Source organism: Chiloscyllium punctatum, chromosome 27 (assembly GCF_047496795.1).
Source record: "Chiloscyllium punctatum isolate Juve2018m chromosome 27, sChiPun1.3, whole genome shotgun sequence".
Taxonomy (NCBI): domain Eukaryota; kingdom Metazoa; phylum Chordata; class Chondrichthyes; order Orectolobiformes; family Hemiscylliidae; genus Chiloscyllium; species Chiloscyllium punctatum.
In genome coordinates this window covers 70,860,856-70,878,615 of record NC_092765.1, presented here as the reverse complement: position 1 = coordinate 70,878,615, position 17,760 = coordinate 70,860,856, and positions in this window count along the sequence as shown.

Genomic DNA, 17,760 nt, shown 5'->3' with positions numbered 1-17,760 from the left:
ACAGCTGAAATGTTTATCAACCCCATTCTCCTGTTTTCAACGACTTACCATTGAACGCTTATTAATAAAAAATATATACCTCTATATTAAAGACATTGTGTATGCCTGCACGTGTGTGGGGGGGGTGGGGGGTGTTCGTCTGTTTGTGTGTAAATGTCCATATCCACGTGCGTATCTCTGTGTGCATGTGTTACGTGCGTTCGTGTCAGTATCTCAGTTTGTGTGCACTTCTGTCTGCATCTTTTTGCAATTTTTTTGAAGAAAATATATTGAAATTGGAATTAATCTCCTTCCTGCTCTATCTCTGTCTGACCCTGTTTTTCATAAAGTTCATGGAATCCTTACAGTTTGGAAACAGGCTCTGCGGCCCATCACATCCATACTGATCCTTTGAAGAGGAACACAACCAGACCCATCCCCCTACTATACTACGTTTATGCATGACTAATGTCCCTAATCCTCACATCCCCGGGCACTATGGGCAATTTAGCTTGGCCAATTCACCTAACCTGCACATCTTTGGACTGTGGGAGGAAACCGGAGAACCCAGAGAAAACCCACGTAGACACAGGGATAATGGGCAAATTCCACACAGTTACCGAGGGTGAAATTGAAACTGGGTACCTGACGCTGTGTGGCAGCAGTGAGAACCAACGAGTGTCATGATGAGATTCATACAATAGTACCCTCTGCTGGCCTTCCCGCAACACTGCATCAGTGGCAGAATTTTTTAAAACTCTCTGATAAGATAACAAATCCTTTCCTGTCGAGCTCTGAAGTTGCTTTGCTGTTTGGCTTTTCAAATGATATCTTTGGACACACAGATCAATTTCATTAATACTGAGCGATATTACTGCTCGGCCTTCCTCAGGACTTTTCAATACTTTCTCACATAAATTTTAAGCATTGCAAGACACAGAATGAGAAATTAATTCTTCTTATCTCCGGACAAAATGGTTCAATCAGAGTTGATCTTTTCCATTCTGACAGTCCCAAGTATATTTGCTAGCCTCCATCTACCATCATTAAGTCTGTGTGTGTGTGTGTGTGTGTGTGTGTGTGTGTGTGTGTGTTGATAGTGCTGTGTGCTGCTGCCCTCTGTCCCACCCAAACTGAATACTCGAGGGTTATCACATTCGGCCACTGTCACTACAGTTGGGAGCAGAGGCCAGCTGCGGGAGAGATTGTGCCATTTTACGCACCACAGAGACTGTCAGAACAGCACCCACATTTAGATACTCACAGAGTTGTGTATGTGTTGATGGAAAAGCACAGCTGGTCGGGCAGCATCCAAATGCAAGAAAATCGCGGTTTCGGGCCATAGCCCTTTATCAGGAAGTGTAAATCCTGGAAATGTCGTCTGACCAGAGCCTTAGAAAGCCTCGAAATCCCCACCTTTACATTGTAGTCCTCTTGAGATGAATGATAACATCATATTTGCCTTCTTAACTAATGACTCAACCTGCAAGTTTATCTTCAGCGAAACCTGGAATTGGAATCCCAAGTCTCTTTGAATTCAGATTTCTGAATTTTCATCCCATTGGTAAATAGTCCTTGCCTGTATACTTCATACCATAGTACATGACCCCACACTCTCCCACATTGTAGTCCATCTGCTACTCCTTTTCCCATTCTCCTAAACTGTCTAAATCTTCCTGCAGGCTCCCTGTCTCCTCAATACTACATGTCCTTCCACCTATCTTTGCATCATCTGCAAACGTAGCCAGAATGCCCTCAGTTCTGCCGTCCAAATCATTAAACTACAAAGTGAAATGTTGTGGTCCCAACACTGACCCTTGTGGAACACTACTAGTCACCAGCTGCCATCCTGAGAAGGACGATTTTATCCTCACTGTGCCTCCTGCCAGATAGCAAATCTTTTATCCATGTTAGTACCTGGCCGCTAACATCATGGGTCCTTATCCTATTCTGCAGCCTCCTGTGTCGTACCTTATTAGAGGCCTACTGGATATCTACATCGTTAACTCCATTGGGTTTCCTTGATCTAAACTGCTTGTTACCTCATCAAAAAATTCTCATTAACTTCCGGGCAAGGTATTTATTGAAATGGGAAGCAATCAGAAGATTAGGGCTATTCATACACAGTGGAAGTGTTCCTCAAAGCAGTCTCTGGTCTCCCCAGTGTAAGGTAGACTGACTTTCGAGCAGCAATGACAGGAGACTGGATTGAAAGAGTACAAGAGAAGTGTTGCTTCATCTGGGATGTGTGTTTGGGCCTTAGACAGTGAGGAGGGAAGAGGTGAATATGCAAGTGTTGCAGCTTCTGCAATTGCATGGGAAGGTGTCATAGGGGAGTGGGGAAGTGTTCGGGTGATGGAGGGTGTCACAGAGGCAATGGTCCCTATGAATTACTGACAGTCGACGGGAGGGGACGATGTTTTTGAAGGTGTTGTCCTGCTGGAGGTGGTGGAAATGGCATAAGAAGATTATGTGAATGTGGATTCAAGTGCAGTATGAAGTGAGGATAAGGGGAGGTCAATCTTTGTTCTGGGAAGGAGGGGAACGAATGAGGGCAGAAGTGAGCGAGATAGGGCAGTCACAGCTGAAGGGTCAGTCCATCAGAGTGAGGGGATTTCTTATTTGAGAGAAAAGGTGGTCATGAAGGAAGCTTCCCACTGGAATATGGCATCACCAAACAGAAATGACAGAGCCAGAGAAACTGGGAGAATAGCGTCATTCTCAGCTGGTCATGTGTTCAACCACATACGGAGGTTCCCCCCGAATGAGTGAAAACAGCCAAGCGTTTCAAATGCAGATTTCTGTCTGGTGTAAAACGGCATGTGAAAATTGACCCAGGTGCAGGTCAGTAGATGTGTGGGGGAGACATTTAAGTGGACATTTCATAACTCTCAGCAATGATTGACTCTGGTCAAGAAGAAGATGATATGAAGATGTGAAGATGAACCACCCCCCCAACCCCCCTTCACCCCCCCCCCTCGCCATAATGCACAATGTTTGTGAAGGAAACTAATCAACCACAAATTAAATAATTTAGATTAGAGAGCTCTAGTGTCGTCCAGCTTTAAGAAGTTTATTTTAAGAATCAGACTTGGATTGGATAAAGTAAAATATAAAGAAAAATATTCCAAAAGTGGCAAGAAATATGAAAAACGTTCATGGCATGTGTTTGTGACCCTTGAAGAAAGGCAGGAAGGTATATGTGGGACACCTGAAGGATGTGACTGGGGAACTGGTTTCAGGGTCTGGATTAGCGGTGCTGGAAGAGCACAACAGTTCAGGCAGCATCCAAGAAGCAAGGAAATCGATGTTTCGGGCAAAAGCCCTTAACTTGTTTCAGGGAACAGGCGGAGAATTTAAAACAATATTTTACATTGTTCCTCACAGGGGAAGTCACAAAGCAAGTCAATAATATAAACAAAACCATAGTCGGATGAAAGTTATTGAACTGTCTCTAACAAAATGATTTTTTTAAATAAACAGGTAAGAAAAAGGATAGACAGGTCACCAGTAATTCATAGCTGGTTTTAAAAGAAGTGGTTACAGAATGACTGGGTGCACTGTGCGAAATAATCCATAACTCTCTGTATTACAGGAATATTCCAGTGAAACAGGCGAAACTCCAATGTGGCGCCTGTCTTCAAGAAAGGAGTGAGTCTTCAAGTGTTTAGGTACTCCCTTTGTCTGAATGGAGTGGTATGTTTGAGAGGATGAATGGTCTCATGATGTATTTTCACCCTGAGGGATTTTTAAAAAAATCTTCTCCTTCCACTGATGTATTACAAACTGGGGGACAAACATTTGCCTGAACCTGGGAATTATTTGGAAAACTATCTGGAACATTGTAAAAAACGACGTTATCCAGAGAATACTAATTACAGCATTTTCCAGAAGAAATTCTAACCATGTAGGGGTATTGCATAAGCGAGAGAGTGAGTAAGTGCTGCATGCAGTACTGAGAGTGGTGGAGCATGAACCTTGTTCGGCGGTAGGTGCTATAACAGATATACAGTGGGTGTGAGAGAGCAGAGAAAACATGGTGACCCTTATTCCTATGGGGGAATGGGGAATGTTATTGATGCTTGTCCTGTATTGCTTCAGACCACAGATACTGCACTGAGCTGGGTGGTGAGCTCAGGCCATACTCGGTTTCTCTGCTGGTGTGGCCCACTCTGGGAAGGGAATGATCCTCTTCTGTACCAGCCCATCCACCAGGCCCTCCGTGTCCCTGTCGACAAACCGTGGTGTAATTGCCCCTTAAATGCCATGCTCAGGGGAAATTGTGCAGGGTAGCTCTGAACTGAGAAATCTCAAACCTGTGCCCATTGGCCTTTTAGAAATTGCACCAATGCTCACTTGGTAAGCTCTGAACATTGTTCTATCCTGTATGGATTGCTGAGCAGTAGACTAGCAGTATACTGGTCTACCTAGTGTTTCATGATCAACAGACATCTCATTTTGCCTTATATGTGTCCGGGCTGAATCTGTGAGGAGAAATGAGTATCCAATATAACTCCTGTCATAACTATCACTCCTCCAGCTCGGCGAATTCTGCTGTCAAAATCCATATTTCTGCAGCATGTGATCCATTAAATAATTGCGCAAGCAAAACACGAACATCTGTCCCTCTGTTATAGACCAGAGCAGATCCCCTCAAAGTACATGGAGAAGGTAGTCTCGACCCGAATGTTTTCTTATTGTAAAGGTAAATGTCAGGTACTGTGGTTCAGATACAAATAGATTGGTCAAAATATTCAACATTAAGCAAAACACAATCTATTCAAACACAGTAGACAAAATATAACGAAAACAAGAGGATTTTGGAATAACTTAATTCTTTTGGAAAACTAAACAGAAAAAAAAGGTTATTTAACTAACAGTAACTAATCGAATATAGTAACATCCTAGAAACACACATTTGTCTAAAAACAAATTCAGGAAACAGATTGTCTCAGATGTAGTTCTCCAATCCAGGAGGAAAGAATATAAAAAAAAAACAACTTTGAGAGAAATCTCAGAGAGAGTGTCACAGCCGGGAGAGATTTACTGCCTTCCAACCCTGCTGAGGCCGCCAGAAATAACTGGCGAAATGGAAAACTAAGAATCCTGATTCTGGGAGAAAATGACCATCACTCCACAGGACCAGGCCACGGCTGCAAGGACCACAAGGAATGGGCTGTATCTACACCGTCTATGGCACTGTAGGAGCCTCTCAAAAATGCCTAACTCCACATAAGCCATTAAATGATGGTCAGATAAATGTCAAAGTTAAACATAAATAAATAAACCGAAAGGCCTGCTGATCAGACACAGACGGTGTTAGGTGCCCAGAAATTCCTACCCTGCCAAAACAAAGTAGAATCATTGACCTTGTGAAGAGAACGCATCGTCTCCCTCCCTCACCTCAAAGTTTACAACTGAAGATGCACTATTTACCCAACAGTTAGCGATGTCAACGTTCCATCCAGTCCAAGTATTATTGTGGTATGTCAGGGTTGTCATTAAATGGGTTAACTGGATTTGTTTGTTCAGTGACTGTGAATAATATCAGTCTTCCTGGATCTCACTGGGTCACTGGAGGATTTCCCTCTACCATAATTAGGGACTTCTTTCAACTTGTTATGCCATATTATTCGGGCAGAGTCAACCTCAACAAGATTGGGATCAGCAGCTGCAGAAAGAGGGAGAGATCAGAATCTGAGAACATTAGGCTGGAAGGTTCCAACAATGGATAGGAGTTTATCTGATGGTCTTCCCTTGCTTTTTATGGATTGGGCATGGTTAGACCTGCAGAAAGAAGAAGTACTGTTGATTATTCAGGCAGGTTACTACCCCATCCTCGCTATCGTTGGTGTTCCTGGTAAGCCTTTCTCAGTCAATTCTATAATTGATGGTGAAGGTTATTGTTACTTCAGTTATTTATATTTAGCAAATGTATAAACTTTCAGTCATAAACTCCACTTCCTTTTCAGGCATTTCAAAATCTTTTTGAACATCTAAGAAGGAACTAGACTGTTCAGAACTTTGAGTCCCCTTTTTGCTCTAAGCTGCTTTACCATTCTGGATTTTCTCTGTCATTAAACGGTCAAAATCCACCTCTATAATATCCACAGTCTCCACTTCTGTCTCAGTGCTGTTGCTGAATGAGCTTTTCATCTACCCCTTTGTTAACTTCAGACTTTCTGGCTTCACTTCTCTTCTGACCTCCCTTCCCCATTATAAATAGTTTCACCACAAACTTGTTCTTGTCTCTACAGTTACTTCACACCAGGGACACTGTATATGATTAATAATATCACTGACTGTGTAATTCAGAGGCACAGGCTATGACTCTAAAAGCATTGTTTCAAATACTGCCACAGCCGATGACAGAACAGAAATTCGAATGACAAAGATTGGAATGAAACCTAAATTAACTCGTGACAACCATAAACCACAGATTTCTTTTTCCTCATTCTGCTGATAACCTTTGGTAAAGAACCTGAAGATTTTTGCCCAGTCTGGACTAAATGTGAATTCAGACACACAACAATGTGGTTGGCTCCATATTTACTTGACGAATGGCCTCACAGTCAAGAGTAATTAGTGATGGACAACAAATGCTGCAGTTACCAGGAATGCTGGCATCCTGGAAAACAACAACAGTAAAAGTGAAATAAACGAATACTGGAGATCTAACATAAAATTCTTCTGCATCTAGAAGTGTTGAAGAATCTCAACAGGCATGTCACAGATAACGTTTCGAGTTCAAAACTTAATGTAACTGGGAAATAATATCATTTATATCAGGGATGGTTAGAAAGGTGAGTGGGAGGTTTGTGTTGAATGGATGGAGAAACGTTCAGCAAAAAAATGGCAGAGCATGAGAGAGGCAAAGCAAGCAGAAGGATTGCTGATGATGAACTGGAAGGAAAATAGAATGGGAAGTTATTCTAATATTTCTTCTTTTCCGATATTCCTGAATATCACGTAACTTCGGGATATCCCTGTTTAAAATGAGTTATGTTGCCTCTATCTCTCTTCTCTGAGTGGAGTGATCAACTTCATCAGCAATACTGGTGCTGCCTGTCTAGTTGCTGAGATACAGAGAAACCTCTGTCAACTGAAGCATTGTCAACTGCTTCTTTAGACCGATGAACTGTTACTGTGGGACTGTGTGGAGACGTAACAGCTTTCTTAGCTAGGAAGAGAAACTGAGGAGGCGGAGGCATTTTCAACACTGAATGGGTGAACCATGGGTGCGGGGAATTGACTTGCTATTGCCATTAGATAGTCAGTGAAGTTTCTGTGGATTGGTTTCTCGGGTTTGTATCGTCAGCTGCTGCGTTCATACAGGGAGGCACGATGGTCTGGTGACCCCACTCTGGACACTGCATTTACAGAGTGTCTGGGTGCATGGGAAACAAATGAAACTGAGACGACACAGAAGGGAAGCTCTGTAAACAGGGTGGGGCTGGGCACTGCACTATCCTCCCTGGGATTTCCAGGAACATTTTACTACGCTGGACCCATTCCAAGTATAAAGTGCGAAAGGAGTTTGTTTCAAAAATGAGGTGGTCACTAAGTTGTATCCCCTCATTCAATATAACCTGTAGCTTCACACCAGGGACAGGAATGTGCTGACTGTCATCATGAAGTGAACTGGATTGATTCTGGAGCTTTCCAGGCTGGAATAGGTAATATGTCCACTATCTCTGAAGTGCAGTCCTCCAATGTAAAGCTAGCTGTCAGAAACCATCTGCCTGCTGAGAGAAATACATTGGTTCCATCTCCACAGGGGAAGGTACGGAAACTAACTTCCAGAAATACTAGGGAACAGGGGGACTGGTAAAAATGAGCAACTGCAGGAAATTAGAATTAATGAAGAGTATGTTTTTTGAAAATCTAATTGAATTGAAGATTCATAAGTTGCTGAATCTGATGAGCTGCATCCCAGAGTATTGGGTACGTGGCAACAGAGCTCGTGAAAAAAACTACTGATTATTTTTCAAAGCTGATTAGATTCTGGAAAGGATCCTGCAGACTGGAAAGCAGCTATTGTAAACCTAAATATTTAAGACAGAACGGAGAGGGAAAACAGAAAACTAAACAGCTTGGTATCAGCTGTGAGAAAAAAATCATTGTAACCTTTTATAAGGAATGTGACAACTAGACACTTAGAGAATAATGATCTGATTTGGTAGAGTCGGCCTAGATTCAGGAAAGGGAAATGATCTTTGATAGACTTGCTGGAAATTATGGAGATTGTCAGCTGTGACATCGAAAATTGAGAACCAATAGGAATGGAGTATTTATTTTTTTCAGCAGAATGTTGACATAGTTGAATACCGTTGAGTGGGGAAAGTTCAATTCCATGGATGTGTAGATGTGAAATATATACCACATGGTTTAAACATTGGATATTGGAGACAATGGTGGGAGTAGGATTTTTCTCTGGACTGAAGGCTTGTTGGGTATCAGAATGATCAGTGTTTGGGAAATAGCTGTTCACAAGGTATAAAAACTGAATCAGATGTGAACAAATACCTTCATTCACATTTCTGTTTATTTTTCAATGGTGAGAGATTGGGAAGTGTTGTTGTTGAAAAGGACCTGGATGACGTTGGTCATAAGTCACTAACAGAATTCTTACGTTGCAGGAAGTAAATGATATGTGGCTCTTTATGCAAAACGATCGATGTCCCAGAGTTGGTATATCTTTCCCAATGGTAGTGTTTTGTTGAGAGGGTATTTGGTGCATTGTACAGATTTGGTCTGTTTTATAAATAATGATCTCTTTGTCACTGAGAGAGTGCAAAGGATTTTCACCAGACTAAACCCTGGCATGGTGTTATCACGAGGAGAGTGTGCAGGAAATATGTGTTTAATCTGTAGCGCTGTGAAAGAATAAGAAGTTGAAACTTGATGGTTATGGACGGACACTCATTATATCCCAAACAGCTGAATAGGGTCAAGATTGCACACTATTCATGGGATGTTTGATTCACAAACGTTTACATGCCTCTGCAGAGCCCCCATGTCGATTGACAGAAAGGTACAGGCTCTGAATGAACTCTGGACACTTGAATGCACAGTTATTGTGTGACACTGTACGGAATGTCACTTTGTACACAATCATGTCTGCAGTCACAATACCTTCATTCAGAGAGTTAACAATCTTTCCTGCACCAGATTCTGACCTCCATAGAGATCATGGGTCTGCTTTCTTGAAGATGGAAGACATCTTGGAGAATGGTTAATAAATTTGACTTCATTCCTACTACCAGAAAACCATATGAAAGTAGCACATAGGTAGTATGAGTAATTAAGTTATGTGGACCAGGTTGGAACAGTCCTTCTGTTCAGTCACTGCTCCATTTGTTTGTGATGTTGGAGCATCTCTGACGCCTTCTTGTTCCTGTATTAGTGAACTGAGAAGCTGAATGATGTCTTCCTGTTCCTAATGATAGTGACTCCAGGTGTGAAATGCTCTCTTTCTGATCCCATGTAAGTGACGTGTGGGAGTGAGCAGATTCCTTCTCTTCCTGTGTAATAGGCAGGAGGGACTGAATGAGCTACCACAGAACCTGTCCAATAGTTTGATGGGTCAAATATCTTCCCCATATCCTTGTGAACGCAGATTGTGTTGCAGAATGAGCACCTCCGTTTAGTGTGGAAATATGCAGTGTCAGCCATTGCTGTTATATGAATGTTACCCAGACTTTAACAGCATGATCTTGAATGGTGTCCAGTTCTAGTTGCACATGGACACTGACTACTTCAAGAGGTGAGAAGGGACAACTTGTTTTGAACATGATGTAAACTTCTGTAAATATCCCCACTCTTTCTCAGTTTGGACTCAATGGGCTGATTGGCCTCCTCCCACACTGGAGGGATTCTATAATGACCAACTGGAGATGCCTGGGTTGGGGGAACTACTCCGAGGATCTCCTATAAATGTATCTCATGGCTGAGATGATTAATGTCCGCCGGTGATAACCATCTTCTCTTGTGCGGTGAATGAAACAGTGGAGAGGTCACAATCGATTCTCATTAAGTGCGATTTTGCTCAGACTCCTTGATGTCATCCTCAGTCTACTACTACCTTGCGTTCAGAGCCAGTCTCTCTACCTGAGCCCCCGTGTTTCTTCTTTTGTTCATACCAATAGGTCATGATGTAGAAGCAGAGAATGTTTTCTTCAAAGGGTAGTGAATGTCAGGAATTCTCTTGCATAGAGAGTTAGGGGAGCTAGGTCACTGAAAGGGACCAATGGTGTTCTGCAGGTATCAGTTCTGGGACCTGTGCTCGTTGTGACTTCTTTAAATGACTTGGATGAGGAAGTGGAAGGGTGGGTTAGTAAGTTGCTGATAACACGAAGGTTTGTAGAGTGGTACATAGCATGGGAGGCTGTTGTAAGTTGCAACGGGACATTGGCATAATGCCGAGCTGGGCTAAGAAGCGGCAGATGGAGCTCAAATTGGAAAAGTGTGAAGTGATTATTTTTGTAAGCTTGAATTTGAATGCAGAATGCAGGGTTACAGGCAGGATTCTTGGCAGTGTGGAGGATAGAGGGATCTTGGGGTCCATATCCTTAGATCCTTCAAAGTTGCGGCCTAAATTGACCGGGTTGTTAAGAAAGCGAATGGTGTGTTAGATTTCATTAACGGGAGATTGATTTTAAGAGCTGTCAGATTATGCTGCAGCTCTACAGAGCCCTGCTTAGACCACACTTGCCATATTGTGTCCAGTTCATGTCATCCAATTATAGGGAGGATACGGAAAATTTAGAAAGGGTGCAGAGGAAATTTATAGAATGCTGCATGGTATGGAAGGTAGGTCTTCTGAAGAAAGGTTGACAGAGCTAGGGCTTTTACCATTGGTTTGAAGAAGGATGAGAGTTGACTTGATAGAGATAAACAAGATGGTGAAAGGCATATATATATATAAACATTGGATAGCCAGAGACATTTTCCAAGTCAGAAATTGCTATCACGAGGGGGCATCATTTGAAGCGAGGTTTCGAGGAGATCTCAGAGGTCAGATCCTTACACAGAGAGTGGTGGGTGTGTGAAATGCACTGCCAGCAGTGGGATTTAGTCAGGTATATTAGGGACATGTAAGCGAATCTTACATGGGCACATGGGACGATAACACAATGTAGTGTATGTAGGCCAGTCTGATCTGAGAGTAGGATAAAAGGTCGGTGGAACATCGAGGGCCGATGGGCCTATACTGTGCTGTACTGTTCTATGTTCTATCATTTATGAAACTATTTAAGTTGGGGGGGGGGGTGGTAGATGGCTTTTGACCTCTCAGAGAGGTGAGGGCTATGTGGAATCGGGCATTATAAAGGATTTGAGACCTAGAGCAGATCAACCATGATCTTCGTGAAGAGCAAGGCAGGCTTGGGGTTCGAACGATTTGCTCCTGTTTCTGATGTACTCCCATTCCCCATTCTGTTATTGGAAAGCTAGTGGGTGTTATTTTCCTGGAAGGTCTGTTATTGAATATTGCACTTCGGGACACCAGAGGATTCTGTGAGCCATCACTAGATGAGGTCTGGGGTCTGTATTCACAGTGAACCTGGGTCTACAACATGAACAACAAATGGAGCAAACGTTGCAGAGAGGGGAAGCTCTGTATAGAGAGATGAGGTGCTCTTTCATATGCAACCTGGATTTTCCAATTACATTTTTCAAATCTCATAAACTGTGTGGGACAGACTTGAGGGGCTGAACGGTCTCCTCTGTTTCTGTGCACCAAGTTATATCAGTAAGTAGCCTCCAACTGCTCCTGTCTAGCAGGTTTAAGGGGCTGAAAGGAACACAGAAACATGGGACTGAGGAACAGTAGTGGGTCATTAGACACTTTGACCCTTCTCCATCAATCACTAACTGTGGTTGATCATGTTGTGGTCTCAGCCCCACTTACCTGTCTGTATCCCATTCTCCGTGATTCACAGCTCTGTCAAATATTTAACTAACACAGCTTTGAATAAACGTAAATAAAGAGGAATATAAAAGTTCTGGGGAAGAGAATTCCCACTTGAAAAGCCCCTTTAGAATTTTCTCCACCCTCTTATAGAATAAGAGAGTCATACAGCATGGAAACAGATCCTTTATTCGAGCTTGCCCACATCGGCCAGATATCCTAATCTGATCGATGCCCATTTGCCATCATATGCCCTATATCCCTCTGAACCATTCCTATTTATGTGCCCATCCCGATATATTTTAAATGTGTAATTGTACCCGCTTTCAACATTTTCTCTGACAGCACTTTCTGGGCACGCATCACCTTTGGCATGAAAATGTAACTCCTAAGGTCCGCTCTAAATCTTTCCCCCAGAACTTCAACCTATACTGTCTATAACTGCCCTCCCCTAACCCTGGGAAAAAGACCTTGGCCATTCAGACTGTCCATGACCATCAGGATTTTATAAGCCAATTTCATGTCACCATTCACCCTCCTCCAGTCCAGGGGAAAAGCCTCAACCTGTTCATCCTCTCCCTGAATCTCAAACCGCCACCAGTATCAAAAAATCCTTGTAAACCTTTTCTGCACCGTATCAACATTCTCCCATTAGCAGAGCCAACAGAATAGTGCGTAGTATTTTTAACGTAGCCTCACCTGCGTCCTGTACAGGGATAACATGCCACATGAACTCCTATGCTCAATGTTTTGACTGATTTAGGCAAGCAAATCAAACGTGTTCTTCACCATCCTGTCTACCTGTGACTCCACTTTCAAGGAACTGTCAACCTGTACCTCTTTGTTCAGTAACATTCCCGAGGGCACGACCCTGCTTTAATTTACTAAAATGCAAAACCTCACAACTATCTAAATTAAACTCACCTGCCAGTCCTTGGCCCTTTGATGGTCAAGGGTGCCACTGTACTCTAAGATAATCTTCTTCACTGTCCGCTACTCAACTTTGCTGATGTTATCTGCAAACTTACTAACCATGCCTCTGATATTCAAATCCAAGTTATTTTTATCCATGATGAAAAGCAATGAGCTCAGCAGTGATTCTTTCAGGACACCCCTGGCCACATTCCTCCAGTCTGGATTACAATCTGTTATATTCAAGACAATTTTGTATCTAATTGGTTAACTTTCCCTGAATTCCATGTGACCTAACCTTGGTAATCTGTTAAGATGAGGAACCTTATTAAATGCCTTGCTGTAGCCAGTGTAAACAATGTACATCAGACTACCGTCGTCAATCTTCTTTGTCACGTCTTCCAATAACTCAATCACATTAATGATACTTGATTTCCATCACACCAACCCATATTGACTACCCTAAACCAGTCCTTGTCTTTCTAAATGCATGGAAATCATATCCCTCAAAACCCACTCCAACAACCTACACTACACTGATGTTAGGCTCACTGAGTTGATAGTTCACTGTGTTTTTAGATCACTGTTCCCTTTTCTAGTCCCACACTTCCACTGGTAACAAAAATTCTATTATTGCTAGGTTAATGAAATGGCCAATGATACAGATCTCAGAATGTGTCAGGGTTAGTGTTAGGAACAAGTCGGGCAGATTTCTTTAATCTGCTAAAACAACACGTTAATGACTAAAACAATGTTACTCAAACTATGATTGAAAGAAGAATGATGACTGGGTAAGACAGGTCCTTTGTTCCAAACTGGTCTATGCTGACATTCATGTCCATTCATGCCATCCCCATTTTCCTGCACTTGGCCCATATGCTTCTGAACCTTTCATATCCATGTACTTGTCCAAATGCCTTTTAAATATTGTTAATGTAAATGCCTCAAACCAGTTCCACTGACAGCTCATTCCATATGCGTATCACCTTCTGTGAAATATTTGCCCCTCTTGGTCTCTTTTATTATTTTCTCTCTCACCTTTAACTGATGCACTCTAGTCCTCGATTACAAAACTCTAGGAAAGAAAGACTGGGTTCATTCACCATATCCATGCCTCTCATGATCTTATACCTGTCCCCACCATCAGTCCCCCTCAGTCTGCTATGCTCTAAAGAAAAATGTCATTGCTTCTCCAATCTCTCCCCGTAACGCAGACTGTTGGGTTATGTCAACATCCTTGTACATTCCGTCTGCAATCTATCCAGTTTAATAGCATTTTTCCAATAGCAATGTGACCAAGACTGAACGCAACAATGCAAGTGCAGCCTCACCAACATCCTGAAATGTGCAACAGAACTTCATCACTTCCATACTCAATGCCCTGACTGATGAATGCCAGTGTGACAAAAGCCTTCTTCACTTCCCTGTCTCCCTGTGACTTTACTTTCAGAGGACCATGCACATGTACTCCAAGATCCCTCAGTTCCACTGCACCATTTAATGCCCTGCCAGGGCTAAGGGACTCTCAGCTTAATGTACTAGGGTAATGTACTGCTTTAGCCGGGATAGTGGTGCTGGTAGGAGCGGAGGGGGAGTTGCATTTTTGATTAAGGTGAGTATCACAGCATGGATCAGATATAAAATAACTGAAGGATCATCGAGTGAAGTTTTCTGGGTGGAGCTACGAAATAAGAAGGGAATGGTGACATTATTAGCGTTGTACAATAGGCCCCCAAATAGTCAACGGTATTTCGAGGAGCAAAAATATATAGAGAGATCAGGGAGATTTGCAGGGCCAATAGGATTGTCATTGTAGGAGAGTTTAATATTCCTAAAATAGACTGTTCAGGTAGAACCCGTCCCTCTTGAACGGGTTACTTCTGCCCCACAAACGTTCCCAATGATCTGAAAATCTGAATCTCTGCTCCCTGCACCAATTCTTTAGCCACACATTCATCTGCCATGTCCTCCTGTTCTTACCCTCACTAGCATGTAGTACTGGAAGTAAACCAGATATTACCACTGTCATGGTCCTGGCTTTTATCTTTTTTTCCTAGCTCTCTACAATCACTCTGCGGGACCTCATCCCGATTTCTATCTCTGTCATTTGTAACAACGTACACAATGATTTCTGGCTGCTGCCCCTCTCCCTTGAGAACGATTTGCAGCAGCTCTGAGACATCCTGGACCCTGGCATGTGTGAGGCTACACACCATCCTGGATTCCCATTTGCAGCCATACAATGTCCTGTCTGTTACCCCTCTCCCCCCACTACCACCACACTATCGAGTCTTAATAATATACTTCTGAAGTTATCCTGCGCACACAAGTTTTTGAAATTTTGATTCCTTCCCGGTCCAGATGAAATTGGCTGAATTCGCTTTCCTTCAACCGGTAGGGAGATTCAAATTACTCCTCATCCGGAATCCTCCATGAGTGATAAAACCGACTGTGTTTTTTTTTTGCTCACATACATTGCTGTGATAAGAGATAGGGAAGGAGAAAGGAAGGAACACACTGTTCCTTCTCAGACAGATTACACTTTTCCATCTCAAAGTTGATTTAGAGATGTTATCAGTCCCCAAACTAGACCATGTGAGATCTCCTTGAACATTTTTTGAACGATATGACTCCATCACATTCACTGCTTCATGCAGGTGCATCAATACTGCTGTCATACACAGAATCATTACATTAACAAATAATTACCCTACTTGATTTGAAGATGTGTTTATATGTGCCTGCGTAATATAAAAATAAAACGTTTAATGTCTTCACAAAATCTGCATTAAAATTAATGTGTTTTATTCTTAAAGAAATGCATAAATTGCTGGAAAAGCTCAGCAGGTCTGGCAGCATGTCTGAAGAGAAATGAGAGTTAACGTTTCTAGTCCAGTGACCCTGCCTCAGATGCTGTCTTATTTTTAAATTACAACCCCAGTTTTATTCTCCCACACAAAAGGGAATATCCATCAGGTATTCACCAGCTGCACTATCCTCATGATCGTATATGGTTAATAAGATCATCTCTCATTCTCAGGGCTAAACTGTTAATCCTTCATGACATAATGCCTTCATACCAAGGCCGAGTAAGGAGAACGATCATTGTAATGTTTGAAAGCAATTTAGCTTTTTTTTTCCAGTTGTGGTGATCATAACTTCAAACAATACATCAGATGTGGTTCCACAATGCCAGGAAAGTATCTTTAAGTTCAAACCCGTGACCCATTGCACGAAACAACATCATTCTGTTTCCATTGCTAATCAATTGCTGCATCTTCAGAGTAACTTGATGTGATTCATCTACAAGACACACAAATCCCTGTATACCACCAAGATCTGCATTCTCTCTCCTTTTAAATTATTCACTGCTGTTTTGTTGTTTCCCCAAAACACAAAGTTCCAGTCACCCACATTGTATTGCTTTATTTTATCGCAGGTTTGCTCACTGCCCTCCCCTGTCTGTATCCTATTGCAGATGTTCTGCCTCTACTTGACTCCTTATTCAATATTTCTCCTGGTGTATGAGCAAACTGAGCACCAGTCCATTTAGACCCTTCATCCAAGGCACTAACCTGGACTGTAAACTGTTGATAAGCTCACACTGATCCCTGAGGAATTCAACTAGTTACAGCTTTCCAAGCTGAAAATTATCTCTACTCTGTATTTCCAGCTAGTTAGCCAGAGCTTCCCAGTTCTGTGTAGCTGCCCAGAAAGGTTGTATGACCTCCTCCTGTGCGATGTAATTTAGTCAATGTGTTCAATGAATGTATTCTATTCCTGTGTAACTCCACTGAGTGGCAGAATGGTCTCCTCCTGTCTCATTATAACGCATCTAAATGGCTGAAAGGGGCTTTCCTCTCTCTCTGTAACAGCCTCGAGGGGCGAATTGTGAGTACCACATGTGGGATAAGAGCAGCACTTGGCCATTTGGCCCCTCTACCCTGCTGCTCAGTTTAGAAACATCATGGCTGGTCTGAGTGTAGCTGACCACCCCCTTCCTATCTATTCTCAATAAACATTGACTCTTCTGCCCATCAAAGATCAGTGAAGATCAGCCTTGAGTATCTTCAATGACCTTGTCTTCACTGTTCCCTGAGGATGACTGCGCCAAAGATTGCACAGTCCGAAGGAGAACGGAACAACGTTATCTCAAATGTCAATTGGAGATCTTTTAATTTTAAAGTGTGTTAACCTCACAGCAAGTTGACTCCTCTTCTGAGAAATAACAGCACAACAAATGGGAACAGCCGTCGACCAGTCAGCTCTTCAAACCTATCCCACAATCGCATTGACTGCTCAGTAAAGTATTTATCAAACTCAGCCTCCATTGCACACTCCAAAAAATATTCCTGTGATCTGAAGGCCACACAGCATAGGAAATTGAAATAAGATCATTAGGCCCATCGACTCTACTTTGCTGTTCAGACATGTTTCTCAACCCAATTCCCCTGTATTCTCAATGTAACTCTGGACCCATTTTTAAAATCAAAAATGATCTATTAATGTATTAAAGACATGACTATACCTGTGTCTCGATATAGCTATGTGTGCGTGTGTGTGTGTGTTTCTGTGTTTATCTGATTAACAGCAGGACACGGGGTGGTGGTGGAGGGATGTGTGTGTTCCTGTGTATAACTGTTTAATGGCAGGAGACAGAGTGGTGGTGGAGGGTTGTGTATGTGTGCTTCTGTGTAAATCTGTTTAATGGCAGGAAACAGGGTGTTGGTAGAGAGTTGTGTGTGTGTTTCTGTATATGTCTGTTCAATGGCAGGAGACAGGTGGTGGTGGTGGCTTGTTTTCAAACTGGAAAACTGGGATCAGATGTGATTCACAAGAAAAAGTGTTGGATCCCCTTTTGTTTGTCATTTATATCAATAACTTAGATGAGAACTGTAGAAGCCATGATTAGCAAATTTGCAGATGACATCAAGATTGGTTGTATCGCAGACAAAGTT